This window comes from Canis lupus, chromosome X (genome assembly GCF_011100685.1).
Source record: "Canis lupus familiaris isolate Mischka breed German Shepherd chromosome X, alternate assembly UU_Cfam_GSD_1.0, whole genome shotgun sequence".
Taxonomy (NCBI): domain Eukaryota; kingdom Metazoa; phylum Chordata; class Mammalia; order Carnivora; family Canidae; genus Canis; species Canis lupus.
The window spans coordinates 73,925,212-73,948,013 of record NC_049260.1 but is presented as its reverse complement, the minus strand read 5'-3'; positions in this window follow the sequence as shown (position 1 = coordinate 73,948,013).

Genomic DNA, 22,802 nt, shown 5'->3' with positions numbered 1-22,802 from the left:
TTAGAGGCTCTTTTGGGACTAAGGTACATAGCTTTTTCTTTGGATATTAGCATGTGTACTGGACATTTTATTTTGGCAGTTTATGTAAGCTTTTATTGGGCCATATGGCTCCATATGGTTGGTTTTTGTAATTGTTCACTTGGCTTTTAAATGATGTGACCTGTAGAGGCCACTTTGGGACCCAGCTGTCAACTAAGTGGAATTTTCACCATGGTAAGTGTGATAGGAAGCTTTCAAAGATGGCCATCAATGATTCCCTTCTCCTAGTAGTCACACCTTTGTGTATTTCCTCTACCTGGAATTTGATCTGTAGCTAGCAACTTGCTTCTAACAAATAGAATATGAAAAAAAGGAGTGGGATAACATTTCCATGACTGGGTTACAAAACTATGTAACTTCCATCTTGCTAGCATTCTTTATATTGCTTTTTGTCTTTCATGTTTCAGTAAAGCAAGCTGCCATGTTGGGGAGGTCCATATGTAAAGAAAACTTATGACAGCTTCCATCTAACAGGCATTGAAAAACTGAAGCCCTCATTACAACAGCTGATGAAAAACTGACTGCTGCCATCAACCATATCAGTGAGCTTAGAAGATGATCCTTCTCCATTTGACCCTTCATATGAGACCACAGCTTTAGCTAACACCTTGATTGCATGCTTGTATAAGATCCTGAGCCAGAAGACCTAGTAAAGTCATACCCACATTTCTGACAATCAGGAACTGTAAGATAATATATGTGACTAATTTATGCCACTAATTTTTGAGAATTTGTTATGAAATAATATATAGCTAATATAATGAATCATAAAATTTAGATGGCTTTAAGCAGAAGCAAGCTATACTTTTATAAAAAAGGGGCTGAATTGAATGAAAATTGAATGAATTGTGCTACCTTAAGGGAAACTGAGCAGCTCAGCAACATGTGGGGTTGGCAGCAAAATGATATCAGCCACAGGCCTCAGTAAAGAAGCGGATCAAGTGAGCCTTAGTCTTGATATACCCTCGATGGTCTTGGTCAAATGATGGGGGCTTTACAGTTAAGGTTGTATCTGTTTGAATTTGAAGTATATAAGCATTGGCTGAAACATATGTTTGGAGCTTCGTGGGCCTCAGCAGATACATGAGTGTTGCAGCAACCTTTGTAAGCAGAGGTAGCTGAATCAAGATTGAATTAAAGGTTAAAATAATAAGACTTTCTAGATATCAGCCTTTTAGACAAAGATTTCTGGCTTCTAATTTTGGTGTTTTTTATTTAAGTCTGTAATAAAGTACATTAAATGCATATTGCTTCAGAGCAATAGTGTGTCTTACTCTAACTTTGAAATGTTAGTGTTAAACTCCTGAAGGCTAGAGTACCACATTTACTCCTACAAATTATCTTTAGTGTTTGGTGGGAAAAATTGAATTTATATGGTTGGTCTATAGACATATTTTATTTTCTTCCCACCAAATGGTTATGAGACGAGTCCAGATTTATTAATTTTTAAAATATTTATTATGATTTTAAATTACAGAGCCCAAATTGTGGCTTTACCTATAGAAATGTGGTGGATTTTATTAGAAAACTAATGGATTGATTAGAAAAATAATTTATCACCCTGGGTTGAGGTAGCAAAATAAGTTAATGAAATGATTAAAAACCCCAAATGTAAGAAAACAATTTAAAAAGTCTATCCTGTATTTTGTCCATAAGAGTCTGAGATGTTTAGGGAATCAAGAAGCATCTAGAGTGATTTGAAAAGTATGTTTTAATTTTAATATAAAAATAGAAGCAGTAGAAGAGTGAAAACAAAATATTTACTTATAAGTAAGGTAAAGCTCTTAGGCATAAAACATCTTATTTTTATGAAAGGAACAAATGAGATATCAAAGGCCAGAATAGAATGATATAAAAGGGAAATGAATATTGTTCCATATATAACTTCTCTGAAAAGGATATTATTAAAATAAGAAATATCCAGGTTTTCACTAGATTTTAGAAAGAGTGACTAGAACCCAGTGAAATCAGAGAAATAGATGAAAGTTATTAGGTAACAGCCAGATATGATTCTTCAGTATAGGCCAGGATCCAATATATTATTGAAATATGGCAGATAAAGAATTCAGGAGTCAAAAGAATAATTTGGGAGCATTATTCATAATTAAGGACAATTATACTAGATAAACATAGAAAATTTTGGACAAATTTGATGGTAGAGAAGCCCCAAAAGAGTATAAAATAGCTTAAGAGAATTACTAAGTGAGTTTTGAGGCAGCACATTTATTTCAGAGGAATTTAGTTACAACCTGTGCCCTAAGGGAACAAGTCTGAAAAATTTAATGAATGAAGGCACAAAAGAAATGTACATCAAGAATGAGACATGTCAAAGTGGAATAAGACAGAACAAAGATAGATCAACTTCAGACCTGGGTCAGGCAGTATTCTAATGGGAAAATATCTTTTGGGTAATATTATCCAACTCTAGAAAGCTAGGGTGAACATGATTTTTCTGAAGTGTAGATACTTTTGACAGGCCCAACTTTTGTTGATTTCATATTTCTCACTATGTGTGACCCCAAAAATGAAATATAGAAGAATATGTTTACAAAAAAAATGTTTGAATCAGATGTCAGATGGGAAATAAAAGAAAGCATTCAAATATGATAAAGAATATTAACCCTACATATGTCAGACATGAAAAGGTACCAACTTAAAAAGCAGATTAAACTGAGTCTTCCTGAAAGGCACAAAGAAACAACAGAGGAGAATGAAACATTATAGGCATATTCCACTTTTCGAAGGGGAATAAAAAGGAACTAGCAGACATAAATGTTGATTGTACCTTTGAAGATTCAAAGCCAGAAGGAAGACACTGATTTAAGGAGCACATGAGAGTGTTATTAGTCAAAATAAGGTCTCCGGGGGGATAAATTTCAGAAGAGTCAACATCAACTCCACCTCAGAACTTCAGAGTGATACTCCAGCAGACATAAGTTTTGGAATGAGCACAAACCCTTCTTTAAAAGAAATATTTCACAAGGCCAGGCAGTTCTTTAGCAGGAGAAGAGAAGTTACTGTGGCATAGGACTGATAATTTTGGTTCTGAGAAGATGGTGAAGGGTATATCACTATGCTGAGACCACCCTAAGTGTAGCTTTGGGATACCATATATGTAGGACCAAAGCAAAAACAGGAAATAAGAAGTCTGAAATCTACAAAAGGGAATAGAGATCTAAAATAAGCCTTGGTAACAGGGGCTGTCACCATTTCAAATGAATAAACTTTGACAGAGGACACAGTGTCTTGGGTGACATTCAGAGAATAAATATATGCCAAGATGTATGTTCTTTTCCAGACAAAGTCAATGCATGGTTCCAAAACTAATCTCTACAGAAAATTTCTCCTTATTTTTTGAGATTCACTGGTCATGAACTTTGATAAACTAGCATGCTGACATTCTGATTTGTTGGCATCCTGGGAAAACTTTAACCAAAATTATATTTTTCAGTCATTTTATTCTTCCCTCTTATACCACAAAGTTTCAACTATGGTGAGTGTGTATACTTAGTAAAAGGCACATAGAGCTGACAGTACAAATTCTGAGGACTTGAAGGGCCTATACTCATTCCATTAGAGAATTCTAGAGCTACTTTCTTTTTTCTTTTTTCTTTCTTTTTTACTTCACTGAGATCCAAATCGGCTTACAAAGAAAAGCTTGCTGCTCCACTACTCCACGCCCTAAGTATAAAGAGGCTTACTGCAGTATGGAAAGAAAATTTATGTAAGCTAAGCCACATTCTGCAATATCAGCTTAATCAGTAATAGGGCCTATATTTTTTTTTTACTCTCCTTTATTCTTTGCCTATCTCTCAACTGAGTTTAAAATTAGGGCAAAGAGGGCAGCCCAGGTGGCTCAGCAGTTTAGCGCCTGCCTTCAGCCCAGGGCCTGATCCTGGAGACCCAGGATTGAGTCCCACGTTGGGCTCCCTGCATGGAGCCTGCTTCTCCCTCTGCCTGTATCTCTACCTCTCTCTCTCCCTCTCTCTCTCTCTCTCGCTGTGTCTCTCATGAATAAATAAATAAAATCTTTAAAATAAAATAAAATAAAATTAGGGCAAAGAAATGGCTCTTCTATTTAAGGATCCTTTTAAACCACAATAGGGAAATTTAGTTGGCATTTGTTAGTAAAAAAAAACAGATAGTCAACAACTCAAAGAGCATGAAAAGTTCCTTCTTATTTATTAATTCTAAAAGGACACACAGTTACTCTTTATATTATATTCATAACATTTCTGTAGAGATTTTGAGGTCCCAGGCAATATTTTAAAATTCTTGCTCAAAATGGTACTGAATTAGAAGTCAAAGAGTTTGGCTTTTATTTCCATAGCTGTCACTAACTGGCTTGGGTAAATCAGCCAACTTCCACAAGAATGAATTTCTACAACTTTAAAATGATGGTTTCAGATTAAATTATTCCCATGATTTATCTATAATAAGTCATAATAAAGTCAAATAACATGAAACTGGAGCTTACACAAATGTCCATTAACAACAGAACAAATAAATAAATATTGATACATGCTTTTGGTAAACATAAAAATCATTTGTGTTGGGTATATGTCTTGGAATGAAATTACTGAATCATATTGTATGCATATATCCATCTCGGTAGATACTGTCATAAGTTTTTTAAAGTGCTTAACCATACCAATATAGGAGCTCCAGTGGCGCAATCGGTTAGCGCGTGGTACTTATACAACCATACCAATATATTTTCTTACCAGAAGTATTTTATCAGGGAATCAGTTATTCATATCCTTGAGAATATTTACTGTTTTCTATCTTTTTCATCTTATCCATTCAGGTGGAATGTAATAATATTTCATTGTGGTATTGACATGCATTTTCCTGATTACTGATAAATTTGAACACTTTTTAAATATGTTTATTGGCCATAAAACCTTTGTTTTTAAAACTTAATTTTTTGACATAATTCTATCATAGTAGACCCAGCTAATGGGGAACTTTCTCAGGCACAAATATGTAGATAGCCTCAAAAGAACAAAACAATTAAAAATATCCACTGAAATATGTTGCTGAGGCCAAAAGAAATTAAGAAAAATCATCAAGTACTAGAGGCAAAGATAAAAGATAAAAAATAAAACCAGAATGGTAACCTCATAAACTTGCTATAGTGAAATGGGGATAGTCATTGATCTGAGTAAACTCAGAAACTCTAGCGTTAAGGTCTTGGGCTTTGCATCATGTGTAGACAAAAAATTAAACCCTTACCTCTATGTGAGGTGAAAGGTTGGATCTGAGACCACTGCATAGAATTGTTACACTCTCTGTGAAAGAAGGATTAGAAAAATTATTCCCAAGAGTCCAAGAAGAATGCAAAAAAGTAATTGCTTTACCTAATGGTAGGAAAATGTACTATATTCTGAGAAAATAAAACCATAAACATGAAATACACACAGGATTAGAGACTGAATTTACTGTTTCCACAAGGCTAAGAAATCACCAAAATATTTTTTAAAAAACATAGAAATAAACCTAAGGCCAAAGATACTCCCAGAGGACATGAAGTGGAGACTCTCAATTCTCATGATATTTCTACAAGAAAAAAAGTCCTGCTAAAAATGAGCTCAAACCAAACAAAAAATTACAACACACACACAACATTGGCATATTTTCAGAAAGAACCAGCAGTCACAAGGAATAGGAAGATAAACACAAGAACATGATGTAGGAAGATCTAAAAGAAACTACATTAATATATTTTTAATAATTAAAGAAATTTTTAAATAATAAAAATCATAGGAAAAAACAAAACATCATGGAAAAAAGTACAGTTTTGAAAAATGCTAAATAAGACTTTTAACAATGTAACTGAATGGGCAGGCTAGACAAAACTGAATAAAAAATTATTGAGCCAGAAGGTAGATAATACAAAGCTACCTAGAATGCATCATAGAGTGATGAAAATATGGAAAATATGAAGGAGGTTTTAGCAACACAAACGATGGGTTGGGAAACTATAAGGTATCTAATAGTTCCAGGAAAGATAAGCTAGAATGGATAAAAGATATGAGGGTGCTTATCAGAGTTAAGTAGGGTTTTTTTTAATTACTTTTTTCACTTAAATTTAATTTGCCAACATATAGTACAACACCCAGTGCTCATCCCATCAAGCGCCCTCTTCAGTAGTTCTAAAAGTTATATATTATTTTCGAGGAACTTAAAAGTTTGGCTTAACTTTAAATTTTTAGGTAAAATATTAATGTTAAAAAATTATAATTGATCACACAAAAAGATTCACAAACTTACAAATCACTGAATTCATCCAATTAATATTAAATGGAAGGTAAAATGGCCTGAATGAAGCTTGGTCAATTCCATAGGAGTCAAGGCAGAAGAAAATACAGTAAAAATAACAGCATGGAAAATAAAAAGGACAAAATCAGATTGTTAAAATAAATAAAATATATCATTAATAAATACATATAAAGGGATGTATAGAGGAAGATAAAAGAGATTATCAGCTGATTAAGAAATAATATCCAGCTATATGTTGTTTATAAAAGACACACAAAAATTAAGGCCATAGAAAAGTTGAAAATGAAAAAAAAATAGATGTATCAGGCATACACTAAAAAATAAATCTGATGAGGCTATGTTAATATAAAGTGAATAGACTTTATGGGAAAATCATTAGAGATAAAGAAGATCATTGCATAATGATACATGGATACATTATCTTCAAATATAATAGTTCTGACTTTATATGTATCTGATTCCATATCTTCAAAATACATATACAAAATTTGACAAAACTACAAGGAGAAATTTACAGACCTACTACTCTAATGAAATAATGTAGCACTCTTTTCTTCATAATAGAATGATTAAGTTATAAATTAGTAAATTGAATACCAATAAAAATAAATTTAAAAAAAAGGAAAAAATAAAAAATAAAAAAAAATTAAAAAAAAAATAAATAAATAAAAATTTGCTGTTTTTACCAGTAGCCAAATTTTAACATTTTTAATTGCTATGCAGATTCAGATCCTTCCTCAGATTTGTATTATATTCATGATGAATAGGGTGTTAACTTTACATGGGATTTTTTTTTACATGGGATTTTTAAAATATACTTTTCTGAGGAGTAAATTCGTTGTTAAGCAGCACAGAGCCTATTATGTTCCTTAACAATTCTTTAATTTCTTCTCTGAAGAGAATTAAAAATCAGGCAAATATAATTTGACAGATTTCTCTGAAAGCTATTAAAACAATATCATCTCACATGTATTCCCAGACAGTGTATGAATATACATAATTGAAATCTGTAAAGAAATAAACATTAATGTACCACTGGAAAAAAAAAAGAATTTGATCTAATGAATATACATATACCCCTATATCCAACCATTAGGAAATATATGTTATTTTCAGATACATATGGAGCTTCTATAAAAATTGATCACATAATGGACCACAAACCAGGTCTTAACAAATAACAAATATATTCTATAATCTTAATGCATATACATTTAAAATCAAACAAAAATATAACCAAGACACTGTTATCCATTTGTAAAGAAAACACTTCTACATGATCCATAGGTCAAAGGAGATAGCATGAGTTAAATTAGAAAAAAAATGTAGTTTTAGAACAGGAAAAAGAATTCATTTCAAAATTTGTAGGAACTACAATTCCACTTAGAAGGGAGAAGAAATGGGTAGGAAATATCAGAAAGGGAGACAGAACATGAAGACTCCTAACTCTGGGAAATGAACTAGGGGTGGTGGAAGGGGAGGAGGTCAGGGGGTGGGGGTGAATGGGTGACGGGCACTGAGGGGGGCACTTGACGGGATGAGCACTGGGTGTTATTCTGTATGTTGGCAAATTGAACACCAATAAAAAATAAAATTTTTATTAAAAAAAAAGAAGGTAATGGAACTTTTAAATGCATGCAATAGGGCAGCCTGGGTAGCTCAGGGGTTTAGCACTGCCTTCAGCCCAGGGCATGTTCCTGGAGACCCGGGATCCAGTCCCATGTCAGGTTTCCTACATGGAGCCTGCTTCTCCCTCTGCCTGTGTCTCTGCCTCTCTCTTTCTGTGTCTCTCATGAATAAATAAGTAAAATCTTAAAAAAATAAAATAAATGCATGCAATAGAAAGCAGGCTCTAAAGTTTACCTCAATTATACTTCAATAATAAACTTTAAAATAAAAAAATTAATTTGAAAGCTGAAAAAAATTAATCATCCAATTTGAGAAGGTAGAAAAGAGGCATTAAGATAAACCAAAGAAAAGAAGGGAACAAAATGATAAAAAAGAGCAAGTTTTCAAAAAGTGATTAATAACATAAAAAAAAGAAAAAATACAGAGGATCAACAAATAAACACTCAAATATATAAAAGTAGTATTAAAATAGACAAACCTTTTAAATTATCAAGAAAGCACTTACTAAAAACCAATGTTAAAGTAAATAGGGGGCATAGATATAAAGTGTGCATATTCAAAAATAATAAAAGGATACTGTAAGAATTGTGTGCCAATATATTTGAAAATGTACATGAGATGTTCAAATTTATAAATATATATTTATATATATATACACTCAAGGTCCACCAATTTTCAAAGAACATATAATTTATATTACTGCATACAATTCTACTGCATACAATATAAAAGAGACATTTTAAAACTCATTTATGAAACTATTATAACCTAGAGACAAAACCCAAAAAGAATATGAAGAAGAAAATTATAGACCAATTTAATACATGAAAATACTAGTAATCCATCTCCCTTAATATACTTGAAAATATATCCTGACCAAGTTGAATTTAACCTAGGATTACAGGAATTTTTCAATATTAAAATAAATGTTATTGTAAGTCTTCCAGTTCTATTAATATGGTATCCTAAATGAATAGGAAACATAACTAGAACATCCAAAATTTCTGGAAAAGAGATGTAAAATTCTTTCGTGAGTACATGACTGGATTAGTAGGAGAGAAACATAAAGCCCCAGAATCTAGAAAGAATGAGAAATTATATATTTGGAGAGGAGAGGAAGCACTGGAGCAGGCATATGTTTTGGAGCTTCTGATTTCTGGAAATATGAAATTTAGGTTAAATGAACCATTCTTGAAAATTAACAAGACAGGAAACAACAAATGTTGGAGAGATAGGATGTGGAGAAAGGGGAACTCTCTTGCGCTCTTGGTGGGAATGTGAACTGGTACAGCCACTCTGGAAAACTGTGTGGACATTCCTCAAAGAGTTAAAAATAGATCTGCCCTACGACCCAGCAATTGCACTGCTGGGGATTTACCCCAAAGATACAGATGCTGTGAAATGCCAGAACACCTGCACCCCAATGTTTATAGCAGGGTTGTCCACAATAGCCAAATTGTGGAAGGAGCCTTGGTGTCTATCAAAATATGAATGGATAAAGAAGATGTGATATATATATATATATATATATATATATATATATATATATATATACAATGGAATATTACTCAGCCATTAGAAACGACAAATACCCACCATTTGCTTCAACGTGGATAGACCTGGAGGGTATTATGCTGAGTAAAATAAGTCAATCGGAGAAGGACAAACATTATATGGTCTCATTCATTTGGGGAATATAAAAAATAGTGAAAGGGAATAAAGGGAAAGGAGAGAAAATGAGTGAAAATATCAGTGAGGGTGACAAAACATGAGAGACACCTAACTCTGGAAATGAACAAGGAGTAGTGGAAAGAGAGGTGGGTGGGAGGTTGGGGTGACTGGATGATGGGCACTGAGGGGGGCACTTGGCAGGATGAGCACTGGGTGTTATGCTAAATGTTGGCAAATTGAACTCCAATAAAAAAAATAAAAAAATAAAAATAAAATGAACCATTCTATGTAGATTTAGAAAACTGCATCTATTGAAATTAACATATACTACATGTATGTACTACTATTAAATAATTGTTTAAAAAGGCATTAAAATATAGCAAAGGAATGAGTATAAAAAGTGATCAAGCACATTTGAAGAACAAAATAGAACTACATAAATATATCCATGTGTATATATGTATACATGAAATTAGAAATCCAATAAACACATTAAATAGCTGATTAGGCACCAAAAGAATGAGAAAGCTACAAGATAGATATGAATATTATGAGACAATGCAGTAGAGGGACAAAGTGATGAAAATAATGAGAGATTAAAGTACAAAAAAAGAGAGTGAGAAGGCAGATCCAACATAAATCTAATTTGAGAAGCAGATGAAGATTCTATAGACATTGGGAAAAGATGATTTTTTATTTATTTTTTTAAGATTTTATTATTTATTTCTGAGAGACACAGAGAGAGACAGAGACATAGGCAGAGGGAGAAGCAGGCTCAATGCAGGGAGCGGGATGTGGGACTCGATCCCGGAATTCTGGGATGACGCCCTGAGCCAAAGTCAGACTCTCAACCACTGAGCCACCCAGGCGTCCCAAAAGGTGATTTTTAGAAGATAACTGACAATTTTCCAGAATTGATGAGAGATACGAATCTTTAGATTCAAAGCTTCAAGAAGTCTAGTGGATTTCAAGAAGGAGAAATAAGAAAAGCAATCCATGGTTTGAAATTTCAGAACACAGAAGACAATGATAAAGCAACCAAGGAGAAAAGAAAGATTAGCTACAAAAGGACAATTAGATTGTCAGTTGACTTCTCAATAGCGGTAGTGGAAACCAGAGAACAGTGAAATACTAAAGAGTCAAGAAAATGTGTAACTGTCAACTTAAAATTATGTGCCTATGAAAAACAGGTTTTCAAAAGTTACAGCAGAATAAAGATATATTTGGAAAAACATAAACTGTGACGTTTACTGGCAACAGTTTTTCAGTAAAGGAATTTCTAAAGCTCGCTCTTCAGGAAGAAGGAAAGTAATCCCAGAAGAAAGGTCGAGGATACAAGAAACAGTTGTAGATTATAAACATAGAAATAAAACTAAATGCAGTTTTACCATATAAAACAAATAAGTATATTCATGAGCATTTTCTGGGATTAAATACAGCCCCCAAATCTCAGTGGTTTATAGTGCACACACACACATACACACACACATTTTACATCTATGAGTTGTCCCATTGTCTTCTCATTCTAGAACATGAGCTAAAAAAAGTAGACTCTTTCTTGGACATGCTGGTTTCATGGTGGAGGGCCGGGGAAAGAGAAAAAGAATGTGATAGTGATTAAAAGATCTGCTAGCAACTAGCATATTGTCACTTCTGCTAAAATCCCTTTGACCAAAGAAAGTAACATGATCAAATCTGAAATGGTACAAGCAAAAGTTTATATATATAAATTTTTATATAAATATATATTATATATATTATATATAATTTTATGTACATTTACAGTTGATTTAATTATTGCATGATTTTAAAATATATATATGTTTTCTTATTTTATGTATGGATTTTGCTTTGTTCTAAGATGGCCAGAATGGATTCATTAAGGGAATGCAAGAATCAAGGTCGGGACAGCTTATTTATCATCTAATCATTGTTACGATAGAATCTTAGTTAAGTATTGTAATCTTTTTGTACCTAAAACCAGTTGCTTCTCTTGGTATCACTCAAATTGGATGCTTATCATCAAAGAAAACTAGGGGAGTTTGAGCTAGTCTCCATATTCAACAAACAAATTAATAAAGAGTTTAAACAGTTAAATAAACAAGGAAAAAAATATGTTGCCAGCCAATATAAATGTTAATTGACCAGAGGCTCTGACTATAACCAGAAATATTTTCTAGATAGGCAATGAGGATTACTAGTAGAATACATAGCATCCACGTAATCTCATAATAAAATTTCGCTTGTAAAGTATTTCACACTTTGTTGATACATTAGCAGAGAATTTCACACTTCATTGAAAAGTCATTAATACAATTATTAGATCATAAGTTTACACTTTTAAGTCTCAGCTTTGAAACCCTATTATCTGAAGAATTATTTTTGATAGACAATTCAGCTTTTAAAATATGCTGAATCAGGATGAAATCTGTTCCATCTTCTCTACCCACCTAGCAGTTAGCCTTTGGATAGTGCTAGGGGAGTGTTTCTGGGACTTGTTCAGGAAATTTACTTAACTATTTATGGCCAACAGATTTTTTCAAGTTTCCTGAAAGGAAATCCTCATAATCTAGTACACTGGATTTCTGGCCTAATGGGCCTATTGAGTGACCATTTATGTCTTTAAAATATCAATTATTAATATTCTCATAAATGAATAAAATTATATAAAATAGTTTATAATTAAATTGCCTTGGAACTTATGTCAAAATTTCTTAAAGCAATACAAACACATTGCTGCAAAATTCCATCAGGTGTGTGTATACAATATTTAACTTCTTACAAAACTACATATCATTTTACATACAGTTTTGCACATTGAATAAGATATAAATATCTTGGAAATATCTTAGAAACCGTTCCATATCAGTATATGCATATATTTGTATGTAATAGACATTTATCATTGTGCTTTATGATTGAATAATGTCCTAATTTAATTAATGATTCTACTGCTAATGAATCTTTGGGTCACTTCCATTTTTATATACATTATAAACAATGCTGCAGTGAACATACTTATACGTCTATATTTTTGTTTGTTTGTTTTTAAAGATTTTATTTATTTATTCATGAGAGACACAGAGAGAGTGAGAGGCAGAGACACAGGCAGAGGGAGAAGCAGGCTCCCATGCAGGGAGCATGACGTGGGACTCGATCCTGGGTCTCCAGGATCACACCCCGGACTGCAGGCAGTGCCAAACTGCTGCGCCACCGGGGCTGCCCTACGTGTATATATTGATATAATTCTATGAGTAAATCCATATATACTGTTTTTTTTACATAGCCTCTAGGCCCAGCAAACGGTAAGAAGTTTTGTAATATGTAAAAGGGAGTTATAAAAACACTTGGGGCAGTACATAAATAAGATTGACATTTAAAGAAGGGAAAAATGCACATATTTAAGCCACAAAGGGTTAATATTTTCTGTGATATTTGTGTGCCAACTTTGTGAGATTTTTTTCATGCTGTGAGGGAGATGAAATTTTACCTGTTATAGCCTCTTTCTGCTGGAATACATAACTTGCCCAACCAAAGCTATAGTACTTGCTAATCCATATGAGGGGTGAGCTTTATACTTTCAAAAGATTGTATTTGTATTTTCAAAGACTATATCTACCAGTGGCATAGTGAGAGTAAATAGCACCTGTGAGAAATAAAATACACTTCCATCACTTTTACCTTATTGAATGCTTCCTAAGTGTTAGGATTTCCAAAGGCTAAAAAGGCCTTCATGTGTTCTTACAGACATATGATGAGTGAATTGTCTGTCTCTAGCTCCCTATTAATTTTGACTGTAATTTCAAAGATTTCTATTTGGAAAGTAAGGGTAAAAATGAGACTAGGATTTGTTGATGATAGAGTCCTAGCCAGTAGTATACTGTGACAGTATGTTCAGAAATAGTAGCCAGAATTTTTTGTTGAAAATTTCATAATTACATCATTTGAATAATCTAAAGGGATATTATGAGCAGGTAGTCTATTTTTGGAGGGATTGTATTCTATTAAATAAAGGCTTTTTGGGAAGAGATGGTTCAGAAAAATAATTGTAATTATCTATCACAAATCCTATCAGTCTCCCAAGTACGCCCTTAGGATCCAAAGTATCAATTCTTAATTTTTCAATTTAAAGGTAGGGTTATTTTAGTAATAAGAAAATAGTTTATAGAAAACTCTGCCAGACACTATGACAATGAGGTTAGAAATGAAAGACTGTAAGAGTCCCCTGGTGTTTTGGGGATCTGCAGCTTGTCTCAGCTTAATCTTTACCTGAATGGGAATAGACCTCAGTTAGAAGAGATCATATTAGGTCTAACAGAAGGCTCCATAACTCCTGGTTTATGACACTCCCATCCAGCCACTCACTGAGCTGAATATGACCTTGCCTGTTGACCCAGCACATAGCCAACCCTGTAACAACCTGGGTAGATATAAGAAGCTGCCCATAATTTAGCATCTAGTGGTTCATGAATAAACCTTCTGCTGTTAGGAAAAACTTGTTCAGTCTCACAAAAACAAAACAAACAGAGGGAAGCCTGGAGATAGAGCACTTCTCAAAAGTCTTGTGAGTAAAGGAAATTATGTCCTTTTTTTCCTCATGGCAATAATATAATTCCTGATATTTTTTCTTCTGACTTAGCTATAGGTATTTGTAAGTCTGTTGGAAGTCATCTAAATAGGCCAAAACCATGAATGTATATCTTATTACTTTCCTTGTTATTGGATTCTATTAAGAAATATTTCTGTCCCTTTTGCCTTTTCTACCAGCAGAGTTTCCAATTGATCTCTATGAGTGATGATTATGTGGATCTATAGCATTCTGTGGCACTAGTATATAAATCAGTTTGTCACAATACTTGTTCCTGATGGTTCCTGCTAGGTATTGCCACCAACTTTCTTTAACATGAGTCAGATCAATGTCCATGTTCCATTATTGGAAGGGACCAATACTTCAGACCTACTAGGTGTTTTCTTTCATTTAAAGTCATGTGAAACAAATTTTCTTTAATAGTGAAAACATGCCAAGAGATTATTACTGAAACATGATTGGTTGACCATCTCTGATTCTAGATGTTGATTATCATTTTGTAAGATTGTGACTTTAAATGACTTGAAGACAAGCCTGAACAAAGAAAAATCCTACCTTCTGTGAGGGTGCTATAACAAAAATAAGCTCTTTTGCCCAGGTGTCTGAAATGTTGAACCAATTTCTACACTGGGACAATGCAATAAGTAGTCACTAACAGAGTTTCTTCTGTACTAGAACAGTTGGCTATCAACAGAACTTAGTTACACTATATGCAACTCAAGAATAGTATCTAAGTATTAATTACATGAAAGAAGAAAAAAACTTTTTATTTTGGATAAATAACATGCTTGTATGTTTTAACTTGAATTCCATGTTGATTTATTAATGTACTTACTTGATTTTTAAAATTGTGCCCACAAATCTATTCCTTAAGTATATTTTTTTTAACTTAAAACTACAAATTTATTTATATACAGTATCTATAGGTCAGATAACTTGGCATGGCACTATTGGATACCCTTGTTATGGTCTCACTGGGCTGAGATCAGGGTGTCAGCTGCCATTTTCATTTGGGGATTGGAGTTCTTTTCTGAGCTCACTGGTCATTAGCAGAGCTTATTTTCTTGTGATTGTAGGATTGAAGATTTGTTTTGTGGTTGGCTGTTGGCCAAGGGTTGTTCTCAGTTCTAGGGGTTGTTCCCAGGTCTTTTCCATATTCAAGTCAGTGGAGGCACATTGAATCTCCTTCCTAGCAAATCTTCTTAAGTGATTTTTAAAATCAGTTAGATGCTTGTGCTTCAGGGTATAAAGAAGTTACTGTAGTTAAACATAGCCAGCAAAATAAGAACCATATGCAATTTGTAAAAAAAAAAAAAAAGTAATTCCATAGATCTTGGATACTAGCCCTCTATCTGATGTCATTTGCAAATATCTTCATTATAAGTTGTCTTCATTATGTAAGTTGTCTTTTAGTTTTGTTGACTGTTTCTTTTGCTGCGCGGTAGTTTTTATCTTGATTAAGTCCCGATAGTTTATTTTTGGCTTTTGTTTCCTTTGCCTTCATAGATGTATTTTGCAAGAAGTTACTGTGGCCAAATTCAAAAAGGGTGTTGCCTCTGTTCTCCTCTAAGATTTAGTTGGATCCTTATCTCACATTCAGATCTTTCAACCATTTTGAGTTTATCTTTGTGTATGGTGAAAGAGAATGGTCCAGTTTCATTCTTCTGCACGTGGTTGACCAATTTTCCCAGCACCATTTATTGAAGAGATAATCCTTTTTTTCCAGTGGATATTCTTTCTTGCTTTGTCGAGTATTAGTTGACCATAGAGTTGAGTGTCTATTTCTGGGTTCTTCATTCTGTTCCATTGATCTATGTGTCTGTTTTTGTGCCATTATCATACTGTATTGATGATCACAGTTTTTTAGTACAGCTGGAAATCCTGCATTGTGATGCCCCTGGCACTGGTTATCTTTTTCAATATTCCTCTGGCTATTTGGGGTCTTTTCTGATTCCATACAAATCTTAGGATTATTTGTTCCAACTCTGTGAAAAAAGTCCATGGTATTTTGATAGGGATTGCATTGAATATGTAAATTTCCCTGGGTAGCACAGAACTCATTAAACCTAATACTCAACAAAATACAATCATGAAATGGGCAGAAGACATGAACAGAAATTTCACCAAAGAAGACATACACGTGGCCAACAAGCACATGAGAAAATGCTCCGTATCACTTGCCATCAGGGAAATACAAATCAAAACCACAATGAGATACCACCTCACACCAGTGAGAATGGTAAAAATTAACAAGACAGGAAACAAAAAATGTTGGAGAGGATGTGGAGAAAGGGGAACCCTCTTGCACTATTGGTGGGAATGCAAACTGGTGGAGCCACTCTGGAAAATAGTGAGGAGGTTCCTCAAAAAATTAAAAATAGAGCTACCCTAGACCCAGAAATTGCACTACTGAGTATTTACCCCAAAATTAGAGATGTAGTGAAATGCCAGGACACCTGCACCCCAATGTTCATAGCAACAATATCCACGATAGCCAAACTGTGGAAGGAGCCATGATGCCCTTCAACAGATAAATGGATAAAGAAGATGTGGAATGGAATGGAATGGAATGGAATGGAATGGAATGGAGTATTAGTCAGCCATCAGAAAGGATGAATACCCACCATTTGCTTTGACATTGGTGGAACTGGAGGGTGTTATGTGAGTGAAGTAAGTCAATCAGAGAAGGACAAACATTATGTGGTTTCACTCATATGGGGAATATAAAAAATAGTGAAAGTGATTATAAGGGAAAGAAGGAGAACTGAGTGGGAAAATTAGAGAGGGAGACAAACCATGAGAAACTCCTAACTCTGGGAAATGAACAAAGGGTTATGGAAGGGGAGGTGGGTGGAAGGTTAGGGTAACTGGGTGATGGGCACTGAGGAGGGCACCTGATGAGATGACTACTGGGTGTTATACTATATGTTGGCAAATTGAACTTAAATAAAAACAAATGAAAAAAATAAAATTAGGATAACAGTTAAAAAATGTAATTCCCAATGTAATCTATGTTGTCCTTGGCAATGAGGTAGGGAAAAAATTGCATACGTCATGGTATAGATTTATGTATAGATATTTTCCAAATCATGCTCTTTGAATACTGTGGTGTTTAATAACTTTTGAAATCAGGAAAAGTGAGCCCTCCAACTTAGTTTTTATGTTTGATTTTCCATATGAATTCCAGCATGAATTTTCCTTTTATTGCCAAAACATATCATTGGGTTTAGGTAGGAATTTTATTGAATCTGCAGATCATTTTAGGTTGTATTAACATCTTTACAATATTAAATCTTTTAATCTGTAAACATAAGATACGTTTCCAATAATTTTTGTCTTCTTTAATTTCTTTCAGTAGTGTTTTATAGTTTTCAGTGTACAAGTCTTTCTCTTCCCTAGTTAAGTATATTCCTGAGTATTTTATTCTTTCTGTTGCTATTGTAAATGGAATTGTTTTCTTTATTTCACTTTTGAATGGGCCATTGCTGTTTACAGAGAAGTAACTGACCTCTGTGTGCTGATTTTCTATTCTGCAACTTGGCTCAATTTATTAGTTCTAACAATTTTAATGGAACCTTTAGGGTTGTTCATATATAAGATCATGTCATCTGTGATCAGAGAAATGTTATACTTTCCTTTCTAATTTGGATGTCATTTATTTCCTTTGCTTGCCTACTTACTCTGGCTAGAACTCCAGTACTATGTGCAATAGAAGTGCCAAAAGTGGGCATCCATTTTATTCCTGATCTTAGAGGAAATTTTTTCAATCTTTCACCATCCGTTATTATGTTAGCTGGTAAAATTTCATATATGGCATTTATTATGTTGAGGTAGTTTATTTTAATTCCTAGTATGTGAATGTTTTTATCATGAAAGTGTCTGAATTTTATCAAATGCCTTTTTTTGCATATTTGAGATAATAATGTCTTTTATTTTTCTTTGACTCTGTTGATGCGGTGTATCACATAGACTAACTTTTGTAAGTTGAACAATTCTGCCTATAACCACGATAAATCCCCCATGATCATGTTATGTAATTTTCTAATCCTTTAGTATGTTCTCAAATTTGATTTACTAAGATTTTGCTGAGGATTTTTATATAAGTATTCATATAAAAAATATTGGTCTGTAGTTTTATTTTCTTGTGAAGTGTTTGCCTGGCTGTATTAGCTTGCTAGGGCTGCCACTGCAGATTGGATGGCTTAAAAAGGATAAATTGATTTTCTTACAGTTCTAAAGATCAGAAGTCTGAGATCAAGGTGTCAACAGGGCTTTTTTCCCCCCTGAAGTTTTGTCTTTTCCTATACATGGCTGTTTTCTTTCTCTTATTATGGTCTTTCCTCTGCTCCTATACATAACTTGTGTCTTTGTGTGCCCTAGTCTTTTTATAAAGACACATATTAGATTGTTTTAGGGCCCATCCTATGACCCCATTTTAACTGAATTGCCTAGTTAATGGCCCTATATGCAAATAGAGTCACATCCTGAAGTACTGGGGATTAGGACTTAGAACTTGTGAATAGGGAGAGGGGGGCACAATTTATTCCATAATTCTCTATATTCTGGACACCAAAAATTTGTGACCTTCTCACAAGCAAAATACATTTATCTCCATCTCAACAGCTCCCCAAATCTTAGCCCATTCCAAAATCAACTCAAGTTCCAGTTCTCATCTAGCAATATCATATAAATCAAGTATGGGTGATATGGTTTTACAGATGTAGAAATTGTGGCTTAGAGTTAATAGCTCTGATGGTGTCCTAAAAACCTCTAGTAAAATGAAGTATGCTGCCAGGAAAATATAACACATTAACAATTTATCACCCATTAACCAATTAACAAGACTTAATTTACCAGGAGTAACCAAGATCCCAAGAGAACGGATCTAAGTCAATTTTGATGAGCCCAATTATAGGGCATAGTTCTGTAATAATTTTCTTGAGCAAAAGAAGAAAATTAGAGTCTGGGATTAGAATACAAAAATTCATATGTCTAAAAATAAAATTTATATCATAGGAAAAGCCTTCATGTTCTTTTTTATATTAAGTTCTATATGAAACTAAGTAATACAGTCCAGGACTATTTGAATACAGCATGATTTTGATTCCTCTTAAGGAGTATGTTATGTGTGTGTTTTCTTTCTAATTGATTTAAAAATTTTACCTTTTCCTATTATAATTCAAACATTTTAAGTGTAGACATCTTTCCATTTAACATAGAAAGCCTTTTCAATCTCTATTCTGTAGACTACTTTTTTCCCCCTAAATCTGAAGTGGGAAGGAAAATCCAACTGTGGGAAACCTTTAAACACTGATTTCCAGAATCTTAATTTTAACTGTTTCTATCAGCAGAGGTGGATTGGCTGAATGTTCTGTGGAGACAGAATTGCTCTGTTAGGGTAGACAGATGTGATTATTAAGGATAACAATGATCACTTATTTACTGCTTACTTTGTACCAGGCACTGCTAAATATTTTTTATGGATTATCCTTTTCAACTCTCATGAAAGTCTAAGAATTACATACTACTATTTTGCCCATTTTACAGATTAGGAGAGAGGCACAGAGTTATTTAATAACTTGCTTAAATGCAGATTCAAGCTCTGAGTATTAGAATCAGGAGCCCATCTTTTAACCATTACACTATAAATGATTAAAGTAGCATAAACCCTCTAATTTCCTGTCTCCAAGGAGTTTGATAAAGTTTTTGTATAAAATATTTCAAGAAATAAAATATTACAATCAACATTGGTAATTTAGGCAGTATTTCATTTATTTATATAATGTCATTTATAAAATGCCACTTGGATTTTGTCTGTCCATGTATTCTGGTAAAGTGAATTCATGCTTAGTATCCTTCTTACCCTGAAAATGACTAAAAGGAAGTGAAACACTGGTTTGATGAAAAGATAATGATCAGAGTATATAGAACATGTTTGTTTGTTTGTTTTTACTTTGTTGATCCCAAGTTTCAATTTCCAATTTCCCTGAGATTTTAGCATTATGCATTCTTTTCAGTCTTTTCTTTTGTAACTTTAATATATGCTAATGTTTTCAGAAGTATACTTCTTTTTTGACAATAAAAATAAATCAGAGTATTGTATTACTCTCCCTCCCTAAAATTTGCTAAGTTGTTTACCAGTGATACCATAGTGATAATGTATCAGTTTAAGAAGTATAGAGTGATAAGGAAAGAAAAATAATAATACAGGAAAATTATATGAAATATATAGTTAAATTCATGAGTTGTGGTAAGCCTTATTATTTCAAGTCAAATATGATCTAGTTCTGACTTTTCTCTTAGACCTTAGGTTATTCTTCAATTGGAATTTCAGCTTTCTTTCCCCCTTATAGACTTAAAATGGCAAATAGGTAAAACTCCAGCTAAAATGCTGTACTAATTGGAAAAGCATAGCTAGACACATGACTTCAAAGGTGTGGGCTATACTTAAAAGTGGGCCTTAGTCACAAGGATGCTCTTAAAGGAAAATGAGATATTCAACAGAGTCAAATGTAATATCCTAGTTTCCCAGGCATAAACAAGGGACTTCAAATGAATTCTGAAAATAAATAAATAAATAAATAAATAAATAAATAAATAAATAATAAATAAATAAATAAAATTAATTAATTCTGACACATTTTCCATTGGATTGTACTGATTTAATGACCTTAAGTCACTCACAACTCCTTATTCATATGTTCTTTTGGAACTATTTGTCACCAATTTTCCCACCTTTAAGACCCTAACCTGATTAATGTCCTTGCCTGCTATCCTTCATTTCCTCCTCTTTTTCTCTTAGTCACATCTTCAGACTTGACATTTACCTAGGATATATACCTTTATTAAAAACATTCTGTACATTTCCAGTCATTGATAATAGTTCTATTAAAATATTTGTTTTCATCAATTAAGATTATGAATTGAGAGAAATGGCAGGACACATTTGAAAGAACCATGGCTTCCTTAGTAGAATCTAAGAGACAAAGTGATTTCAGGATTGATCCAGAGTAAATAGCTACCTACCCAATGTCGTAATCCTTTCTATAGCATGCTATGAAAAGGGTCATCCAACCTGAGCTAAATCATTTTTAGGGATGAGGAAGTTGACATCCTCATCTAATTATTAGAAATCTGTTCTTTTATTCAAAATTCTATTATTAGAAATCCATTATTTTATTCAAATCTGGTTTTCTGTAATTTCCATAAATTTTTCTATGTCCTACTTTTCTTTAAAATACAGGTTCAGTCTAAATATAGCATATAATACTATGATTTAACCTGTTAAGAAATAAATATCATACTCCCTTCTCACAATTTCTACTCTCTAGGCTAAATTTCTACTCCTTTAAGTTCCTCCACATTTTTTTTTCATATTCCCTTGAGCTCAAGGTTTTCCTAAAATATGGCACCCAAGTTCTGACTTCCAATATCCACCATACTAAGTATTCATATAAGCATGATTTACATGTTGCATTAAGGTCTTTATATTTTTAAGTTCAACCTCGTAAGGTCAAAACAAAGCTTTCGGACATATTTTTTAAATTTGGCCTTCAGATTGGCAAGAATCTGTTAATTAATTTTTTAAGTAATCTAATCAGTATTATTCAGCCCATGTACCTCTTTTTTTCCCACTAGGTTGTAACAAGAAATTTTGTTCAATATAATCCTAAAATTAAAGACATATGTAAGTCTAGCAAGCCTACCATAAAAGGAAATAATGTGTGGTACGACATAAGCTTCATCATGGTGAAGAGGAAGACCTGGACCCTCCTTCCCCCCAACAAACACACCTTTTCAGCAATAATTCATGGACAGATTCCATTTGTGAGAAATCCAGAAACTAATTGAAAGGCTCCTATACCTCCAAGTAAACATGAAATCAGACTCACTGAAGCCAATGAGATTCAGGATACTTTCTGACCAAAATCCCTACTCAGCATTGTGGCTATGATCAAGAAGAGATCTTCTAGTACCAAGCTTCTCCCAGGGGAGGGAAAGAGTTAGTTCACATGTGAGGTGACCAAACTTCCAAGAAGAATCCTCAGAAGACTGGATTCTAACATGCCAGTCTAGGAGCTCTGATATATCCAGCTGAGAGAATCCATACCTCCTCCCCACTGCTCAGTACAGAACAAGAAGATGAAAAATCCCAGCTCCCAAATCTCTCTTTAGGGAGAGTAACAGTTTATCCATGCATCCAACACTCCAACTTCTCCAAGGCTGTCCAAAAAAAAAATGGTGATTTTTTTACCAGTCTTGGGACTCTGATGGATCTGGCAAAATCTAGCCACCTGAAGAATAAAAATGGTGGCTTGGGTTGCAAAAAGCCATGGCTGATCTCCCTGGCTCATCACAGAGTGAGCACACAAAAACATGGCTATCTGCTTCTCCCTGGAGAGGAAAAGAGTTGTTCTGGGCAACCAAGGGCACAACATTTCTGAGGGCTGTTCAAATGACTAGATGCTAATTTTCCTTTCTCAAAGTACTGATGGAACTCGACAAAACCTATCCCCTTGGGGGCAAGTAAGACCATAAATGGATATTTGGAGTGGCAGTTGACATAAACCCCTGCCACCACCACCCTGTTTAA